The following is a 21,397-nucleotide window of genomic DNA, read 5'->3' as shown; positions in this document are numbered from 1 at the left end:
AAGCAAAGCAGTGCTGGGGGCCTCACGGCGGACACTTCAGAACTCAGTCCTCTCCACCCTCTCTTTAAAGCTCCGGTCTCTTAATCTGTAAAGAACAGTATTGAAGATCAAAGGACACTGCGTGTGTAGGCCTTGGCATAGGGCCTGGCCCGCTGTAGATGGTCAACAACTGGGGTGTTTCTGACCCCTCTCCTGGGCCGTCTGGGTTCTCAGGACTACTGCAGGCTTCCACCAAGTAAAAGCTTCGCCGTGAGGAGGCGGGACTCAGGGAGCAGAGCCTCCGCTTCGGGGAGGGGCAGGCTGGAGAGGCTGCTTCCCTCTTCCAAGGCTCCAGGTCCTCCGGTTCTGAGTCACCCAGGTGAGTTGCACAACTTTATGGACGCCACCAGTCAGACAGCACTCCCACTGGGGGGACTGTTAAGGGCAGGAATTTGCATCTCCCAATACTGCCTACCAAGACAGGTGCCGGAGCATAATAGATGCTTAGTGAAGAGGGGTGGGGGGTGGGTCACCCAAAGTCATGTGGTTTGAGCAGCAGCCAGAAACTAGGAGTTTTAGACACCTTTCTGCCCTACCTCCAGCTCTGTTCCAAAACGTGCAAGTTAGGGTTTGAGCCTCTGGCCTTGTCACAGGGCTCTCTGATCTCATCAAGTGCTGACTTTGCTTGGGGTCTTAGTTTCCCCATCTGGCCTCCAGTATCCTTCAATGCTAGGACCTGAACACGTACCGGCAGATTTTGCTGGGCAGGTCCTGAAGCTGGTATGGCTGTGGAGGGCACACTCTCCCCAGGCTGGGGTTTGTCCTTCCGCCCCCGCATCCCCACCCCCTCTCACCGCAGCTGGCTTCCTGCGGCTCCAACAACAGGCGGGCGGTGTTCTCCTTCCCTTCCCTTCCCTGACCTCACTGGGCAAACACTCCAGAGGCAGTCAAAGCAAACAGGACTTGTGAGACCCGGCCAGGAAGTCCAGAACAAAGGAGGACTTCTTTTATCAGCTGTTTCCTTTCGTCAGATGATAAATTGTGAGAGTAATTACATTAAAAAAAAAAAAAAAAAAACTAGAACAGAAGGGAAATAAGATCGGTTATACGCTACTTTGATAAATTTGAGCAATCCATTTATTTTTCATTCAATGAGAATGTGATTATTATGTGTCAGGTACGTGGAGCCGTGGCTGTTTCATGGTGTACAGACATGGAAGCATTCGGGCTCTGGTGGAGGAGATGAGCAATAAGAAACCGACAGGACTATAGTATACTATGACTAAGGGTCACTGACTTTGTCTTTACCATGTCCCTACTGCCTGGAATTCGGTGGGCATGTAATTGGTGCTTAATGATGATTTGTTGAGCGACTGAGTGAGTGAATGAGGACGGATGCTTGGGAAGCTCAGAGGAGGGGTGCTTAATTCAGAATCCAAAGCTTCTTGGAAGAAATGACAGACTGGAAGACTTGAAGAAAGGGCAGGAGTTATTTAGTAAGGCAGCAGGGGTGAGTCGAGGCAGGGAAAGATGGGAGTAGACAGCGGTTGGGTTTTGCAGGCCAAGGGGCAGCATCTGGTTGAGGATGAGGGTCCTAAGTGAACTCAAGCACATAAAGTTGCCCATAACGGACCATCTTCGACTACGAAAAACTGCACCGTCATATGGTTCAACCAAACATTTAAAATGTCACTAACTCGTCAGGGACAAGATCACATGGGGCCTCATGAACTGAGTAAAGAGACTGAATTTTTCTCCTGAGGGCAGGGAGAAGCAACAAAGTTTTATCTTCTCTTTTCCCTCCTAAAATAAAGCTAAATAAACTGTCAAATATATAATTTTTAAAATTCATGTTCTAAGAGTGTAAAGAAAAAAGATAGCAGTCATCTTTGATCTTACCACCCAGATAACAGTGGCCAGTTTGAACCAACCTAGTCCCAACAGCGTGCTGACTGTTGTTCCAGACTTTCCTCTCAAGTCCTATCTACGAAGAGGAGCAGAGCACGAAGCTGCCAGTTAGTTAAGAGTTGCCAGTGTGGCCTCTGTGTCTAACTGAGGCGGCTGGAGGTTACCATGGAAAAATTCATTTTTGTTTTGTGAGCAGTCAGCATGGGAGAAAGACACAGCAGGACTTTTTCAGACTCAACGGCTGTGCCTCCTCACACACGGTTGACATGAGGTTGCTTGGGACAAGGTGGGTATGTTTGTACAAGGTCAAGGAACCCCCTGAGAGACAGGACACTGAGATCTAACATCTTCTCTAAGAAAACTGAAACAAAACTCAGAACATTGGAAATTTGAGAAATTCACAAAAAGAAAAGGATTCCCTGTAGTCCAACCTTGCAGAATCCCATTAATGACATTTTGGGTATATTTGCTCCCAGTCCTTTTTCTCTATATACTGTGTTCACATATATAGTGATACATCAGACTGAATTAATGTTCAGCAAATATTCAATCTTTTGTATTTGCATATGCATGCATCCATACATGTACACCCATACCCCCATATATACGCACAGAAAAGAAGTAGGAATGTCTTGGGTCCCTTTCCCTTTTGCCATTTTATTTTAGAACTCTAGCTTGGAAGTTCATGAAGGCATTTTGTTAGCCTGAGCTAATCCTTCACAACTCTTTGATGATATGCCCTTAACCCCAAGAAGGTCTCTTGTTTCCTAAAATGGGCGGGTTGAAGCCACTGTTGGTATTTCTTCAGTCCCAGAGCCTCTGCCTTCTTGTGGCATTCTGTTTCTCACTGATTTTACCAAGGGTGGGCATAACTGGCATTTATAGAGCAGCAGGTCAAGTCCTGCAGCTTTGAAAACTGGTATGAATAAGTGGGCCACAGACACTTCTCTGCCTCTGTGGTTGGTTCCCATGGAGTGTGGGTGGAGGGCAAGGCTGTCCACACAGGGCCCAGAGCTGCCGCCCCGAGTACAGAATGCACAGCTGAGATTGATCAAGTGGATGCTTGTTCATTACACGACCCCTGTACCCTTCCTGCTTCAGACCCACCACCTGTGCCTCCCTCTTCCCTGAGCCCCCTCGCCAGGGTTCCAGCCTGACTGTCTCTCCATGATGCGGGGAAGCTTCAGACCATAGGCCCTTGCCCTCCCATCCCCAACCCTGGATGGGCTGGCCATGGAGAAGCAAAAATTATAGAGATGGTGACATCTCACTGACGCCCTCCATCTTTGCTTCTGCTTTTCTCTTGGGGAAAGTGCTAAGACCACCCCAGGGCAAGAGGCAGACACCTCAGGTCTCTGTTCCCCTTTAACACCTTTCAGTCTTCTGACTTCTTCTCAGTGCCTTTGAAGTTTTGCAGTTTTAAACAAAAATTCTCTTTCCAAACTTTTTCTTTCTGCATATGCTCTTCCCCTCTTAACGACTTGCCCTAAGCCACCAGCATGTCCCTGGGTCTACAGGCATGGGTTTCGCATCTGCAGGTTAAGGGCTCATTGCCCAGCCCTCCAGAGTCCTGGGCGGTGGGGGGTGGGGGGCGTCGGGAGGGTGGGGGTGGGTTTCCTTGCAGTCCCAGAGTTGCTGTGTATCTTGGGGCTCAGCCTCTTTCTCTGCATCATCTCATATTCACTTTATTAACCAGAAGAAGGGAGAGATTCTGTGTGGTCTGGCAATCAGAATTCCAGCCTTGACCCCTTCTTTGTTTCTTGTTCTCTCTACTGCTTCCCCTAGTGAGCTTTCGGGCTCCTGATCGAAGGCATGTTTATTCTTCATCTAGTATAATATTAATAACCATTCAAAGTAATAATAAAACAACAACAGCAGCAGCTTGCATTTACTGAGTGCTCACTACACAGTCAGCACTGTTTCCTGAACCTTACCCATACAATCTCTTTTGACCCTAATAACCATCTCCACTCTACAGATGAGAAAAGTATGGGAAATTTAAATAGCTTTGCTGAGTGCTAGAACCAAAGTATGAACCCAGTTAGTACCCCCAGATTAAGAGCCATGAAAAATACGCTGTTTTTAGAAATACCTGCATATCCTGTCGGTTCACTTCTCAAAGCCAGCTTCCGTGGTCTGGGGAGATCAGATACTGTTTGTCCTGAGGACATGGATGATTGCATATGTCTTCTGGAAGGCTCTGCATCAAGACTCTTTGTTGTTGCTGTTCCTGTCTACACTGGTGGCAGCTGCAGGTTCTCAGGGATGTGCATTATCAGGATTCAGATGGCCCTTCCCCAGGCCCAGGAGGCGCCTCTGGGACACATCCCCAGTGGCAGCCCCTGCACTTGTGTTCCCGATACCTCAGCCTAGCCTGCGGTAATTCCATGACGGGCTCAGGACTTGGGGGCAGAGATGGGAATTGGCATGCATCAGCCTGGGGCTGTTTCTCAGCTTCGAAGGTGTATGGGTGAGGCAGGCAAAGCCATCAGCTCTGAGACGCCCAAGGCAACAGTGACAGTCCATGGTCCTGGAGATCATGTTGCTACTGGCATCTCTTGTTCCCAGTACTCCCCACCCCCCAAGGACTCCCTGGAGTCAGTCTCCCAGGCTGCCTATAGCCTTCTTGACCCCAAGGATACCAGGTGCTGGGATCAATCTCCCTAAATGGCTCTATCGGCTTCCCTGGTGGCTCAGCTGGTAAAGAATCCACCTGCAACGTGGGAGACCTGGGTTCGATCCCTGGGTTGGGAAGATACCCGGGAGGAGGGCGTGGCAACCCACTCGAGTATTCTTGCCTGGAGAATCCCATGGACAGAGAAGCCTGGTGGGCTAAGTCCAGGGTTGCAAAGAGTCGGACACGACTGAGTGACTAAGCACATACGGCTCTATGTACAATTTCAAGGTCATTTTGACTGGTGTAAATGATGGTGGTAGAGAATATAACCCCACGGGCAGAATGACTCTGGTAAGGAGGGTTGGCCTCAATGGCAGAGGCATGGGTTATGATCACAGTGAGGCTTCACTAGAATCTACAGGGACCCAGCAACCCCATCAGAGACCTAGGCCTCCTGGAAACGAGGGATTTTCCTGGAGTAACCCTGGAGTTACCAGGGGCCGCATTTCTCTGCTGTAGGACCACTCCTCCAGCTGATGACTGGATGAGTTAGCTAAGAATGGTGTCCCTTCTTGCCTGCAGGAAGTAATACCCAGAGACCAGGAAGGAGGTTGAGGGTGAGGAAATTCCCATAAAGGCAGAGGAAGTGCTGACATGGGGCATTTGGGCCAGTGGTCCCTGAGAGGGTGTGGAGAGGTGTCAGCAGCATGGATAAACACAGGAAAACGATGCATAACACAAACCTAGAAGCAACCCTGGTTAGTGCATATGTCCTCTTCCAAGTTTCAGCACGCAAATAAGATGCTTAAATTTGCCTTAAAATAATATATCATGCACTTCTTTCCAAGTCACCAAACAAACATTATATACATAGTTTTTTAAATTATTCTATTTATTTGTGCTAGTTGTGGCCTGCAGGATCTTTTGTTGCAGCGCATGGGCTCTCTAGTTGCGGCTCTCAGACTTAGTTGCTCTGCCCCATGTGGGGTCTTTTCTCCCTGATCAGGGATAGAACCTGTGTCCCTGCATTGCATGGCAGATTCCTAACCACTGTACCACCATGTGTGTGTGTGTGCGCTAATTTGCTTCAGTTCAGTTCAGTCACTCAGTCGTGTCCGACTCTTTGCGACTCCATGAATCACAGCATGCCAGGCCTCCCCGTTCATCACCAACTCCCAGAGTTTACCCAAACTCATGTCCATCAAGTCAGTGATGCCATCCAGCCATCTCATCCTCTGTCATCCCCTTCTCCTCCTGCCCCCAATCCCTCCCAGCATCAGGGTCTTTTCCATTGAGTCAACTCTTTGCATGAGGTGGCCAAAGTACTGGAGTTTCAGCCTCAGCATCAGTCCTTCCAATGAACACCCAGGACTGATCTCCCTTAGAATGGACTGGTTAGATCTCCTTGCAGTCCAAGGGACTCTCAAGAGTCTTCTCCAACACCACAGTTCAAAAGCATCAATTCTTCGGCGCTCAGCTTTCTTCATGGTCCAACTCTCACATCCATACATGACCACTGGAAAAACCATAGCTTTGACTAGACGGACCTTTGTTGGCAAAGTAATGTCTCTGCTTTTGAATATGCTGTCTAGGTTGGTCATAACTTTCCTTCCAAGGAGTAAGCGTCTTTTAATTTCATGGCTGCAATCACCATCTGCAGTGATTTTGGAGCCCAAAAAATTTGCTTCAGTTGTGTCCAACTCTTTGCATCCCTATGGACTACAGCACACCAGGCTCCTCAGTCCATGGGATCCTCCAGGAAGGAATGTTGGGGTGGATTGCCATGCCCTCCTCTAGGGGATCTTCCCAACCCAGATCCCACGTCTCTCAGGTCTCCTGCATTGGCAGGCAGGTTCTTTATCACTGGTGCCACTTGGGAATTTCAGACCACCAAGGAAGTCCCTCAAACACTGTATTTTTAAGGTGCAGAGGCCTAAGGCCTCACCAAGGGGTGCTGGAGCCAATGTACTCAGAGCCATAGACAGCAGCTTATAGGCTAAGTGAGGAGGCGTTCAAATGGCCAGGTCACTTGGAAGAAGTGCCCTACCTCATTTATGTTTGTTAAAAATCAGGTTGGCAAAGATGAAAACAACTTGTAAAATTGAGTGTTGGTGAGCACATGAAGAAAATAGCATTGCCGGGGGAGCGTAAATTAACACCCGTCCATAATCCATTACCAGAAACCCTTGGGGACAGGAATGTGTTGGAATTTAGAATTTTCCAGATCTTTGAAAGGCAACACGATGTATAAATTGTACTTCATATACCACTCCCTGTAGGAATCAGGGCAATACACACATTTATGTGCCTGCATGAAATGTATAAATACTCATACTTCGTGGGATAAATGAAAGGCTTTAAATAGCCTTGTGTCCATGCCGGTCAGGGTCTGCCACCAAATGAGTTTAGTTGTTAAACTTATTAAAGCATTTTCAGTTTTCAGAGTTTTGTGGATAAGGGATTATAGACCTTGTGACCTTTCTGGAGGGTGATTTTGCCATAAGCGTTAAGAACCTTAAAATACACCTACCCTTTAACCCAATAATTTTACTTCTAGGAATTAGTTCTAGGGACATAACTGTGATTATGCGCAACGATCTAGTATTACGGATGCTCATTACTGCATTGTTTTTGTTTGAAAGAGAAAGAAAGAATAAATTAGAAGCAACCTAAATGCCTACTAATAAGAAATTGTTTAAAGAGGCAGTGGACCAGAAGGCGGTCCTTAAAAACACAATGTTTGCTTATTGACTTGGAAAGTAATGCATATTATTTTAAGGCAAATTTAAGCTATGAAGACAATCTTATTTGTGTAGTGAAACCTGGAAGAGGGCATGTATACTAAATAGGGTTATTTCTAGGTTTGTATTATACACAGTTTTTCTTTATTTATGTGGGTTTTCTCATTTTCTTTATTTTGAGTTAGAAAAGTAAGACTTCCAAAGAATTCAGATGTACATAAGTTAAAACAAAGGTCTCCGCTTCTCTCACCCTTCCCTAACTCCTCCTTGGGGGTAATACATATCCATTGAGTGGGTTTCTTTCCAGACTCTTTTTCTCTGTAAATGCATGAAACTTTGTAATTTTTCCATACATGGAGTTTTAAGCAGCTTTTCGGTGCCGTGTATATTGTCCTGTGTCTGACTCTAGCACTAAGCCGTTCTCCATGCTACAAAGGTGAACGTTTGTTTTCTCAACCCTTTCCACATTGCTGGACATTTAAGTAGCTTCTGTTTCCCTACTATCTCAAACAATGCTGCAGAGAACATTCTTGGGCATGTACCTTTGTGGACCCGTGTGTCACTTATGTGCAAGAGTTCTTATTTTTCATCTTCTTACCATGAACATGTGTTCCTTAGATTATTAAAAATCTTATTAAACACATTAAAAGATTCCATTAGATTGTTTCAAATCGCCTGAAGCCACTCAGTTGGCCTACTTTTTTCTCAGGATAAATGAGCTATTCAATAGCACCGCCTTGTAAATAAATAACCACATATTTTTGAGCCACATATATTTTTACAGATTCATCCTCCCCAAGGAGGTCCAGGGCCACAGACGGGAATCTTGGTTGCAGTTGCCAAATCCTCGGGCGGGGGGTGGCGTCGAATGTCCTTGGATGGCTGTCAGCTTTTCACCATCAGGTGACCCGGGGGCCTTTCCTTGGCAGTTGCTGGTTGCTGATCACTCCTGGGAAGGCATCATTGCTGATTCCAGAGGTTAATGGTCTCCCAGGGCATGGCCTGGCTCCTCTGGAGTGGGGCCTGAAGGGTTTTCTGGGGGGTACACAGGGTTCCTGGATCCAGAGAGGGGCTCCTAGGGTTGTGAGCCAGGCGGAATGGGTCGTCGTCCTGGGCCCAAGCTCTGAGTTTCCAAGCTCCCTAGCCTTTCTCTTCCTCGTGCGTGCAAAATAGATTTGCACACACATTTCCTTAGCTTTCAGATGGCCATTCCTCTTCTGTGCAGCAATGCACCCGTGATGGGAAGTGGACACTGAGTGTGGGGATGACCTTCCCTTGGCTCTTCCTGAAGCTGTTCTTAAAAAGGGGGTGCGTTGGACAGTTGGTGGGCCCTAGGGTCAGGAACACAGATGCTCTTTATGACAGGTGGCGCTAGTGGTAAAGATCATGTCTTGCAATGCAGAAAACTTAAAAGATGCAGGTTCGATCTCTAGGTTGGGAAGATCTCCTGGAGAAGGGAATAACAACCCACTCCAGTATTCTTGCCTGGAGAATCCCACGGACAGAGGAACCTGGCAGTCCGTGGGGTCGCAAAGAGTGGGACACGACTGAAGTAATCGAACACCATCCCCACCACATAAGCAGTTCAGCTGGCCCACCAGACCAGGGGCTGGACAGTCCCATCCCTTGCAGGTAGAGGATGGGGGAAAGTCTTTTCTGGAATTCAGACTGGACTCAAGTGCGAGGCAAAAGCCGATCTCATCATTCCTTTCTCCGGCTGCTCAGTTGCCCATCCCTTCCTATAATGCTGCCAGAACCCTCCTGTGTAATTACTAGGTGCATAATTAATACATGAGAGGCGTCTTCCTAACATATCTGAGCCAGTGCGCTGTCTTAAAATGGGATGGGAGGCAATACTTACAGGCTTCTACATGTCAACCGAAAATGTCCAGTCAGACAATCGCATCGTCAGCCCTGGCCATGCACATTTATATGCTTCTTGGACGCACTGGCCCCATGGAGGGAAGCCAAGAGGTGAGGAAGGGTTCTGAGCTAAGGACTGGAGAGGGTGGACTTAGAGAGGCGGGAAAACCGTGAGCTGGGCTTCCGGTAAGAGCATCTTCAGAAGGCAGAGGTCGAGTGGGTGGGGAGGCAGACTGGGGACGTCACAAAGCAGCCAACATTTGTGACGCACCTACTGTGTGCCAAGCATTGAGATGCTGTCCCATTTCACACCTGAGATAAATGTCAAGATCTCCCCTCTTACAGGTCGCAACGGGGAGTCCTGCAGTGGTGATGTGAGCTGCTGAAGGCCACGGTGAGGGACTCAGTTTCTTCTGACGCCCAAGGCTTAAAGGAAAATCACTCTTGCTGCCATCTTTCTTCAGTCTTTTTTTCCCATCAGGCCATCCAGCACACCGTTGCTAGGATGAGCATTCCAGATTCTTGGTTCAGCTGATTCCCTCCATAGCCTGGCTGGTCCCTACCTCTGCAACCTCATTACCTGTGGCTGGAAACATGTGCCAGTGAAGATACTGGCTGAGATGCTCTCTGAAGTCTCTTCCAGGCCTATGGGTGAGGATTTTATGGTTGCAACACATTTGTAAAATTCATAAATATTTTATTAATTTATTCTACAGGTTTCTGACTGCCAGTTGGCACAAGCAGTACTCTTGCCCTCAACCGTGACTTCCCACCACTTGGCTGACCAAGCAGGGCCTTCATGCTCCTTTCCCCCCTCATCAGCCTTAATCAGTCAATCACTAATCATTAACAAAGCCTAAATAGACTCTAACCCACCCCTATCTTTCCATTTCCCTTACCTCAAGACCTTTCCACCTGCTCGTCTTTCAGCCTTGAATCCTCTCTCTTCCCCTCTTGGTTGGTGGATTCCCACTCATCTTTCAGGATCTCAATTTGGAAGCCCCTCTTTCAAGATGCCTTGGAGCCATTTTCATCCCCAGGTTGGGGTTGGGAGCCCCTCTGATGTCTTCCTATGGCCGGATGACCTGGCCTCCCATGGCGTGCTGCTGCTGCTGCTGCTGCTGCTGCTGCTAAGTCGCTTCAGTCATGTCCGACTCTGTGCGACCCCATAGACGGCAGCCCACCAGGCTTCCCTGTCCCTGGGATTCTCCAGGCAAGAACACTGGAATGGGTTGCCATTTCTTTCTCCAGTGCAGGAAAGTGAAAAGTGAAAGTGAAGTTGCTCAGTCATGTCCGACTCTCTGCGACCCCATGGACTGCAGCCCACCAGGCTCCTCCGTCCATGGGATTTTCCAGGCAAGAGCACTGGAGCGGGGTGCCATTGCCCGTGGTGTGCACCAGTGAACATATGTGAAGGTGACTTTAAACTATAAAGTGCCATTCAAGCGTTTTCTTCTTCTCATCCTTTTTTCTTTCTTCTTCTTGTTCCTTCTTATTTCCACCCTTCTTCCTCTTCCTTGTTTAGCAGAGGTGCTTCGTCTGAGGGCTGGTGGAAAGGTGGGTGGCACTCCCCATGTTTGGGTAAATGTGTATGTTTCTGGGGATGAAGTCCAGAGCTTTCCTCAGCACCTCAGGTGTCCTTGACCTAAAAAAGGTTAAGCATTACCATACATTTTCTTGACACAAATGGGGAGCGAGATGAAGCAGGGTTATTCTTTAGCTCATTACCATTCTCTCTGTCCTGCTTTGTCTTTCTAGAATGTGGACACGGACTTCACATGGCAAGCCAAACTTTCAAATCTGGATTGAAGCAATACTGAAAACACTAAAGTTCAACCTCAAAGCAACTTCTTGCTTCAGTGCTGTTTATCCCCAGGAAGACAGTTCCAAGAAACAGTGCTTCCTTTAAAGGCCAGGGAGGGACTTCCCTGGTGGGCCAGTGGCTAAGATGCCTCACTCCCAATGCAGGGGGCAGGGTTCGATCCCGGGCCAGGGAACTAGATCCTGCATGCTGCGGCTCAGATCCCAATTGTTGCTGGGGCTTAGTTGTGTTCAGTCAGTAAGTTGTGTCTCTTTGCGACCCAAGGGACTGTAGCCCACCAGGCTCCTCTGTCCATGGGATTTCCCAGGCAAGAATACTGGAGTGGGTTCCCATTTCCTTCTCCAGGGGATCTTCCTGACTCAGGGATCGAACCCGAATCTCCTGAATTGGCAGGATTCTTTACCACTGAGCCACCAGGGAAGCCCCAAGGCCCCCCACACTGCCGTGAAGCTCAAAGACCTGGTGTGCCACAGCTAAGACCTGGAGCAGCCAAATAAATAAACAGTAAATAAAAGAAATATTTTTAAAAAATAAATAAATGCTGGGTAGAGTGAGACCTGAAAGGCCAGGTTCCCTGTGTGGCTTGATTTTCCAAGGGCTCAGTTGAGGCAAGCAGGTGATGAGCAGGACTGGCCCCAAGAAGGACCAGAGGCACGGCCCCCAGTTCCCCCAGGGAGAGCTGCCTTCCTGCCTCATGGGCCCAGCATTGCCAACTGCTTCCTCCCAACGAGACCTGAGGCTATTGTGAGAAGCGATCACTATCACTCAGTTTAATGCCCGTTTAATATATATTTCAAGATAAAGACTGAGGATTCATGGGTTCGGCCTGTGAAGGTGCAGCATAAATGTGTGAAAATAAAATATCTCCTGACCTCGCCATCAGAGACATAGATTATATTTATTTTCTTAGGAGTGTCTGGTGAAGTTTCCTTCTTTCTTCCTTTCCCTTTTTTCTTTTTTTCTTGGTGGTGGTGGTGGTTGTCGTAGCTCAGCAGGGCATTAAATTTAGGGAGCAGTCTGATCTGTCATAGCCAGAGCCGGCAGGAGCGGGGAAGATATGACCTGGAGATACAGGCCTCTGTGTTTCGTAATAAATCCCTTGATCTGCAGCTGGAGCCCTGTGGGAAGGCTCAGGCATTAGCCTGCCCTGAACAGAAGCATGGAGTCATAGAAACAGCGTCATCGTAACACCCGCAGGGCGCTCACAGAGGCTCTCTTAGTGGAGGGTCCCCCAAAGCGGATCGAGCTAGGAGAGGCTTGGGGAAGTGGGACAGGGGAGGGAAGGAAGCTCATCTAGGGTGAGTTCACTTGAGCAGGTTGCCTCTGTGAGCAAGGGGGATGCCACCCACTTGAGGAGGAAGTTGGGGGCATTTATTCATGGACTCCTGTCCCCACTGGTGAAGGCGCACTCTTCAGGGTGTTTTTTGGCTTCTGGAGGGCCCTGCTCCCTCCAATGGCTTTCAGTCTACTTTTTGGGGATCCTCTTACTGTTCCTGTTCAGTCCCTCAGTCATGTCCTGCTCTTTATGACCCCATGGACTGCAGCATGCCAGGCTTCCCGGTCCATCACCAACTCCCAGAGTTTGCACAAACTGAGTCAGTGATGCCATCCAACCACCTCTTCCTCTGCCACCCCCTTCTCCTTTTGCCTTGAATCTTTCCCAGCATCAAGGTCTTTTCTGATGAGTCAGCTCTTTGCATCAGGTGGCCGAAGTTTTGGAGCTTCAGCTTTAGCATCAGTCCTTCCAATGTATATTCAGGACCGATTTCCCTTAGGAATGACTGGTTTCATCTTCTTGCAGTCCAAGGGACTCTCAAAAGTCTTCTCCAACACCACAATTCAAAAGCATCAATTTCAGTGCTCAGCCTTTTTTATGGTCCAACTCTCACATCCATACTTTATGGTCCATTTCTCCGATCCTCTTACTCTGCCCATCATTAAATGTAGAAGTACCCGAGAACTTGGTCGCATCCCTGTTTCCTTGGTTGTCTACACAATCATCTTACACTATTTATCTCATCTGCTCCCTTGGCTTTGGTTCACCTATGTTCTCCTGACTCTGTCATTGCCAGCTTGCACAGACTCCGAGTTGTGCCCCTAAACATCACCTGCATCCCTAGATATTTGCCAAACACCACCCTCGGCTCTGGAGCCTGAGGAAGGGGGAGCGATCGCAACAGAGGATGAGCTCAGGGAAGGGTCTGCTTAAAATAGAGAAGACTGACAGTAAAGGAACCAGTGGCTCATCCTTTTCAGTTACTTCTTTGTAAACAGCGATGAGCACCTTGCCTTTTTTTTTGGCAGTCTAATCACTACGAACTCCCCTCTGGTGGGTACTTTTTTTAGAGCATAATAGAAGGTGTGATATCTTGTGAGAGGCGCCAGAATCACTCAGAGCACGGCAGCTCTGGGACTGAAGGAGGAGGTGACAAGTTCCTGGGAATATTAAAGATTAACACCAAATACTTTGTTACTATTTAACTCTCTGACGATTCTTGTTGCTGGCGCGGAAAGAGAACATTTCTTTCCCTCCCTTTTGTTTATGTCTTCCCTTCTCTGTTCTGGGGATCCAGAAGCTGTGGATGTCAGATGCCAACTCCTTAAGGGCTGAAATGGTTTTATATAATACCAGAGAGGGGGAGCCTACAAAATGAAGAAAGAATCTAATTCAGCGCTTGGCCTGCGATGGAACTGGAAGGGAGGGTGGGGGGAAGAGCGGTCTTAAAAATAGCTCATTCGGAGAGAAGAATGCGGCTTGTCTCCCAGCGGCAGGCAGGCGCAACCCTTGGGTGAATTATAGGAACCTACTGTAAGCCTGTGCAATCGCTTTTGAAATGTTGATCATGGCTAAAAGGAGATGCGTGAAGGGAAGGCTGCCGGTGTCTGAGTGCCTGACGCGGGGAGCAACCTTTGGCAATGGATGGGTCTCTCAGGCCCAGGTCCACTGCCTCCACAGGCAGCATGCCACTTGGATATGTACGCCTGGTGCCCTGAGGCCAGTTCTTTATGCAGCTCCCCGCATGGAAACTCCAAGCCTTCCCGCAGGGGTACCCAGGTCTCCTAAGGAGATGAGGGAGAGGTGAAGAGAGAGAAGGAAGAGAGAGAGTGGAGACAGGAGGTGATGGTGAGCATCTCAGACACACACAGGATCAATGGACAGAAGTCCACAGGGAGAAGCAGAGAGAAACCAGACAGACACAGAGACAGAGGGAAGAAGGACGATCGGCAGTGGCTTCGCTGCCCAGTGATGAGAAGGGATGTGACGCAGCACTGTCCCCTCCACGCCCCGCCCCGAGTCTGCAAGGATGCTGTCTTCCTTCCCGTGCTCCGGTGCCTCCCTGAGCTTGCAAGAGAAGCCACAGCTGATTGTGCCTCATGGTCATCTCCGCTTCTAGTGGCCCACTCCCACGAAGAGACTGCAGCCCCTAGGATCACTGCAGGCGTTCACTGCAGACCTCCCACTCTGCGGGGGGTCCTCCAAGGTCTTAGCTTCTGCGCCCAGTGCACTGAGGCATCTCTGGGTCAGTCCCCTTCGTTTTCCCTTCGATTGACGACGACCCCAAGGGCCTCATCTATACCTCCCTCTGGCTTCCCCAAACTGGGAAGTGACTCCTGATTCCTTCTTCCCTGGCCCAAGAAGGCATGTATGCAAACAGGCCAGGTGACCCAGCGCCCCTCCGATAGCATGGTGCCCATCTAAACCCATAAGGAAGGGGAGGGGGAGAGGCCAAGCGCCCTGGGCTGCATTCTGGGTGTCTGGCATGGCACCACCATGGCGGCCCCCTGCCCACACTCCCTCAGCGCTCATCAGTCAACAGCTGCACGTTCTGATCCCAGGCATGCCTGGCTCTGCCTGAGGACTTTGACCCCAAGTGCATTTGGCTTTGGGAGCAGAACCGAGCCAACGACTGTGGATAAATCCTGCACCCACCTCATCTCCTGGATGGCACAACTCTGAGGCCTGTCAACAGTTTCCCAGAGCACCCCAAGTGCCCACGTCAGTGCCCTGCCTGTCAGCACCCCCGTGTTGTTTTACCTATCCTGTCCCACTTCTCCTACTGCTCGCCTATAGCTTTCTAGGGGTGGCCTTCCAGTGACCGAGGTGGTCTCCGATTCCAATCCTTAGGGGAATGCCCACCCCCAAGAAAGGGTCTGTACAGTTACAGCCGTTTTCTCCCAGGGCTGGGAACAGGCTGGACTCCGTCACTGCCATGGAAGGCGTCACACCTCATTCTCGTCTGGGTTGCCCAGAGACCGCCCAGGGACCTTACTGGAGTCAAAGTGTGTGCCGAGCAGGAGCTGCCGTAATCGATAAATAGCAGCCCCCATCCTTCTCATTTGGGTCATCACGGGACCCTGAACTGAGTTCCCTGCACTGGGCAGAGGGCTCCCGCAAGTTATCTATTTTTATCAACAGATGAATGGATAAAAGACATGCGGTACATATATACAATGGGATATTATTCAGACAGAAAAAAGAACAAAATTGGATCATTTGTGGAGACGTGGATGGACCTAGCATCTGTCATGTAGAGTGAAGTGAGCCAGAAATAGAAAAACAAATACCGAGTATTAACGCATGTATGTGGAATCCGGGAAAACGGTACTGATGAACCCATCTGCAGGGCAGGAATAGAGACTCAGAGGTACAGCATGGACTTGTGGACACAGCAAGGGAAGGAGAAGGGGTGATGAACTGGGAGATTAGAACTGACATGTACACATTATTTTCTTTCTTTTTTTTCTTGCTAAAAGAGCAAATAAATATAAGCTTTGGAGTCAGAGCAAAGAAAAAAATAATAATCCAGTAGAGAAACAAGAAAATCATGGGAAAAGAGTAATCACAGTCATTTCTGTAGTCTGACAGACATACCGTGAGAACTAACAACCCAAATTAAGACAAACGCCCTTGAAGCAAACCCTGAACTTGGAGTGAGCAGACCTGGCCTATCTCGGTTCTTCTCAAACTCTGGATGCCAGTGGTCATGTGCGAGGCGGGCGCAGGCAGTAGAAATGTGAGGAGTGGCGGCTGCCACCTCCACATTTAAGGAGGCAGATTCTAGAAAGACCCATCCTCCTAAGAGACGTGGCGTGTCTGGGCAAAGCCTGGTTGCTGAGGGAGACGGGCTGGAGTCGAGTCTCTGCTCCACCATGCCCTGGCTGTGCTACTCTGTACCAAAGATGTAACCTCTCTGAACCTCAGTTTCCCCACCTGTAAAATGGGGGCCATAGCAGCTTGGGAAATTGTCATGAAGTTAAAAATAACTTCATGCAAAGTTCAGCAGCTGATATCAAGTATAGCCCACCCCACCCCCACTTTCGTCTTCTTTGTCCTCCCCCTGATGGAGGGCAGGTTGAAGGTAAAAGGAAGTGTGTCCAGACACACAGCCAGGGCTCGGGACCGCCGGACAGCATGGCTCCCACACACAACCTGTCTGCATCCGTGGGCGTGGGAAAGAGACGTAAACGCAGACGGGCATCAAACACCAGTCAGACATGCCATTCCGCGCCACCGACACATTTCAAAAGTGCACATCACAAGGCTCTTGTGGACGTCCTGGCGGGCGGCCAGGGTCAGACCACAGAAGGAAGCTGGTTCCCCGCCGGGAGCAGCCGGGTGGCCGGGCGTGGCCAGGGCCCCACGTCACCGCAGAGTGCGGGGCTCAGCTGGGCTTTCCTGCCCTCCCTTCCGCCCTTTCTCCCGTGGGCCCTGCCGCCAACAGCTCGGGTGCTGGTGCTCTGGCCAGCAATGAAAGTCAGCTTTCCCTGGACCCTTCCCCATGCCCCCAGGTTGGGGGTTTCCGAGCCCGGGCGGTGTACACAGGGCTCTCCATGAGGCCCTGCAGCCCTCGGGACACCAGCCTGGCGCCTCCTCCCCTCAGGGTACCAAGGAGAGGCTTCTTCTGTCCACAGTTGGTAGAAGTCACATCCTGTCTGTGGCCTCAAGGTCTGAGAGGCAGCCACAGGCCGAGAGGTGGCAGGAGGTCTCTTGAGGTGGTTGGCCTACGTCAAACCTCATTCCCGGCAGACAAGCTGCAAATATTTACCGAGGGGCTACTCTGTAGCCGCTCTGTGCCCCTGTCTGCAGGGCAGACAGAAATGCCCTGTAACAGACAAGGGGCTTGTGTTCCAACTGGGGAGGCCAGATTGACACTCGAAAACCAGGGGTCCTGTTGATCCCGAGCTATGCTTGTAACACTCCAGTGTGTGGGGAGGTGCAAACCAAACTCAGAGACGCTGGGCTTACTCTCGGAACCCCAAGGAGGCTGGAGAAGAGTCCTGGTTTGGCCCGAGGACTGTCTTCCATGCAGCACTAAACGCATGGAATTTACAGATGGGCCCCCGCAGTCTCCGGCTTCCTGCCTTACTCTCATTGGACATTTTACCCCATTTCTTCATCCCCACATAAGTTTGATCCTTTCCAAGCAAGCACAAAAATATCCTTGCAAGTGAGGTCCTGCTATTCTGGTTTTGTCGAGGAGAAAGCTGAGGCTTATGCAGTCTCAGGTATCGAACAGGATGCATGCGTGTGCGTTAGTCACTCAGTCACGTCTGCCTCTTTGCGACCCCATGAACTGTAGCCTGCCACGTTCCTCTGTCCCTGGGATTCTCCAGGCAAGTGGGTTGCCATGCCCTCCCCTCCAGGGGATTTTCCCCACCCAGGGGTCGAACCTGCATCTCCTATGTCTCCTGCATTGGCAGGCATGTACTAGCGCCACCTGGGAAGCCCCATCAAACAGGATACCTTCTTGTGCTTTCGTGGAGCACCTCAGCTCCATTTTCCTACGCGCCCAGTGACAGCCTGGCCCCCATCTAACTGTCCCTCATCCAGGGGCCCTGAACATGGTTGGCCACACAGCGGTTTCTGGGTGAATTAATTTCACCAGTGAGTTTCCTCCTGACTCAGAGCTGAGCTCCCTGTACTGAGGGATCGAGTATATGTACCAGGGAAACAGAAGGGGGTGGTCACTGTGAGACTGAGGCTCAGACGTGGGGGTGGGGAGAACCTGGGGCCTTGGAGGCTAGAAAAGGGGGTCCTAGGAGGTCGGAGATGGACATAGAAAAGGAGATGGAGGCGGTCAGAGACAGGCTTCTGCTGGGCCTCCTCTGTGTTCCATGCAGAGGGAACTCCTAAGATCTAGGGGACAGCAAACCCTGGCCATGTTGTGATGTTCTTTTTGACAAAACTGCCTTTTAGGTAAATACTTTTTTGGGCCAGTCTCACTGAATTAACTATCTGGGTCATTTGAATTTCTTCTCCAGGAAATAATTATGGCCTTTGGGAAATGTAAAGTGTACGGCAGCCCTGTGAGCGGATAGGAAGCACCAGCCTCTCTCTCTCTGCCTGCACCACCACCTTCCCTTACTGTGTGACCTAGGGAACCGAATTAGCCGTGGCTCCTGTCTCTGGGGTCCAGCGTGTCTTTGGATACCTCTGGGGGGAAGTTGCTGGGGCGTTCAAGGTAGCTCTGCACGTGAGGGAAAGGAGATGCATGTTCTTTTCTGTCTATGAGGGCAGTGACTACCTTCCAGGCAGCAATTTTTTTTATTTTTTGGGGAAAACAACATTCTATAGATACCCTCTCCAATTCTGGAAGGTGAAACAAAGCAGAGAGGAGTGTCGTTACCCTGCTAGGGCATTAGGGGGACTCAAGCTGCGGCTTCACTACGCAAGACAAGACAAAAGCTCTTAGGCCAGAGCTGGGGAGTGGGATGCTGGTGGGGGCAGCTGCGTAGCTTTGATTACGGTAATGAAATGTTGTAGGCAAGCAGCTGCCAGCTCCTTTTCTGGCTGGGGGATGTGGGAAGCCACTGCGAACATGTGAATGGTTCCTCTTCATCACGAAGTGTCAAATGAGGAGGCAGTGTTGTCCGAGGGGAAAAGTGACCACCTTTTGCATCAGAACAAGGCTGGCCCTTCCCCAAACCCCTGGGGAGGCAGAGAGGGGAGATGGTAGGAAAGTTTGCAAAGGGCTTTCTGTTCCTCTGCTGGAGCAGCCCTAACAAAGCACTGCAGGGTGGGTGGCCTGAGCAACATAAATTAATTAATTTCACAGTTTTCCTCACCATTCTGGAGGCCAAAAGTCCAAGAGAAAGGTGTCAGCTGGGTTGCCTTCTCTCTCACTGCGTTTGTAGTTGGCCACTCTCTCCCTACATTCTCACATGGCTTCTCATTGTCCAGGTCTCTGGTCTAACCACTTCCTGTTATAAGGATGCCACCAGTCAAGCTAAAGCCGGGTCCGCTATATGCCTTACTTTCACCTTCATTACATCTTTCAAGGCCCGATCTCCATAAAAGGTCGCAGCTGGGGCTTCCCTGGTGGTCCAGTAGCTAAAACTCTGAGCTCCCGATGCAGGGGGCCTGGGTTTGATCCCTGGACAGGGGACAGATCCCACATGTCGCAAATAAGTGTTTGCATGCCAGCAATTAAAGATCCCACGTGCTGCAAAGAAGATCAAAGATCCTGTGTGCCTCTCCTAGGACCAGGCACAGGCAAATAAATAAATATTTTAGAAACAAACAAAATCCCTCAAAAAGGTCAAAGTGTGGGGGACTAGAGATTACGATTTCAACATACAAATTCTGAGGAAGACAAAATTCAGTCTCAGGTTTCCTGAGCGCCGAAGAATTAATGCTTTTGAACTGACTGTGGTGTTGGAGAAGACTCTCGAGAGTCCCTTGGACTGCGAGGAGATGAAATCAGTCAACCCTAAAGGAAATCAGTCCTGAATATTCATTGAAAGGACTGATGCTGAAGCTGAAGCTCCAATATGATGGGAAGAACTGACTCATTGGGAAAGACCCTGATGCTGGAAAAACTGAAGGGAAAAGGGGGAGAAGGGGATGACAGAGGGTGAGATGGTTGGATAGCATTATCGACTTGATAGACATAAATTTGAGCAAGCTCCGGGAGGTGGTGAAGGACAGGGAAGCCTGACATGCTGCAGTCAATGGGGTCGCAAAGAGTCGGACATGACTGAGTGACTGAACAACAGGCTTCCTAGGTGGAAAAGTGGAAGCTAAGTGACTGGGGAGTCAAGGGGAGATGACTGCTGATGCTCAGAGAGGTTAGGACTTCCTGGGGGGTTGGGTCATCTTGACTGAGCTCCTTGACCAGAGGACACCCAGGGGCCCAAAGGTGAGCTCACGAGGAAGGGAGGCCTGAACTGGTGAGCCTGGCTCACGGGGGTTGAGGAGCAGGGGACGTAGTAAGGCAGGGTGGGAGCTGCGGTTGGATGTTCCTCCCACTGCACACACAGAGCAGGCTAAGCATATGTGAATGCGCATCAGAGAACTGCCACCCTGGAGCCCAAGTTGAGGCATCCCAGCTGTGGGGAGGTTTGTGTGAGCCAGGCTGCTGTGCACAGCTGAATCAGCTGCAGACGGCATGTTTGTATTCTTGGGCCACACAGCTGTGTGTGAGCACTGCGTTTCTGGAGCCGGGGGGCAGCCTGCACAGTGGCTCTGACCCCGAGTCTGCCCACCCCTTCAGGACCAGTCTTCCGTGATGATACCATGTGGCAGCCGCAGACGCGATTACCAGGAACAAGACTGGGCAGACTCTCGCTCGCTCTCCACCAGGCATTTCAAGGCAAGAGTCTGTAAGGCCCAAGGATACTGGGAGATGGGGACAGAGAACGTCCAGGGAAGGAATTTTCTTCTAGATGATGTGGGAAGGCGGGAGCTGGGTGATCAAAGAATAGAAGAGAGACGACTGGTTTGTATCCCAAGCTGGGTGAATGGGACGTACCAGTTGTGTTAAGATCCCTCTGGGAAGAGGGGACACCTTTTATGGGTGAGGTTTTAAAAATGTGCACTTTTGTGCTCGCTTTGGCAGCACATATACTAAAATTGGAACGATACAGAGAAGATCAGCATGGGCCCTGTGCAAAGATGACACGCAGATTCGTGAAGTCTTCCATATTTTTTGATATATGGCAGAAACCAACACAATATTGTAAACTAATTATCCTTCAATTAAAAATAAATGAATTTATTTTGAAAAATCTGCACTTCTGACACCATAGCTCCTAGAAGAGCTCATAGGCACAACATCCTCTGACATAAAACATACCAATGTTTTCTTAGGTCAGTCTCCCAAGGCAATAGAAATAAAAACACAAATAAACAAATGGGACCTAAGCAAACTTACAAGCTTTTGCACAGCAAAGGAAACCATAAACAAAACAAAAAGACAACCTAAGGAATGAAAGAAAATATTTGCGAAGATGTGACCGACAAGGGCTTAGTTTCCAAAATAAACAAGCAGTTCATAATACAACTCACCAACCACAAAAACTCAATTGAAAAACGAACAGAAGACGTAAACAGACATTTCTTCAAAGAAGACATACAGATGGCCAAAAGCATGTGAAAAGATGCTCAATATTGCTAATTATTAGAGAAATGCAGATAAAACCTAGAATGAGGAACTCCCTCACAGTGGTCAGAATGGCCATCAGTAG

The 21,397-nt window shown here is 49.6% G+C and overlaps 1 long non-coding RNA gene and 1 other non-coding gene across 3 annotated transcripts; both read left to right on the top strand.

Annotated features, from left to right (window-relative positions):
- The first annotated feature begins 302 nt into the window (after positions 1 to 302).
- Positions 303 to 11,814, top strand: LOC121817211 (uncharacterized). Of its 2 annotated transcripts, XR_006057003.2 has the most exons (3): positions 303 to 358; positions 9,454 to 10,524; positions 10,867 to 11,814. It is a non-coding gene; the product is annotated as an uncharacterized LOC121817211 (long non-coding RNA). The 2 variants fall into 2 exon arrangements; XR_009597346.1 differs by lacking the exon at positions 303 to 358 and having other exon boundaries at positions 3,714 to 10,524.
- Positions 11,815 to 20,753: 8,939 nt separating this feature from the next.
- On the top strand, positions 20,754 to 20,860 carry LOC114109463 (U6 spliceosomal RNA). Its single transcript, XR_003586149.1, has one exon. It is a non-coding gene; the product is annotated as a U6 spliceosomal RNA (small nuclear RNA).
- The last annotated feature ends 537 nt before the right edge of the window (positions 20,861 to 21,397 follow it).

The sequence above is a fragment of the Ovis aries genome, chromosome 19 (genome assembly GCF_016772045.2).
Source record: "Ovis aries strain OAR_USU_Benz2616 breed Rambouillet chromosome 19, ARS-UI_Ramb_v3.0, whole genome shotgun sequence".
NCBI lineage: Eukaryota > Metazoa > Chordata > Mammalia > Artiodactyla > Bovidae > Ovis > Ovis aries.
The sequence above is the reverse complement of the archived record's forward strand: the minus strand, read 5'-3'. Positions and strand labels throughout refer to the sequence as shown.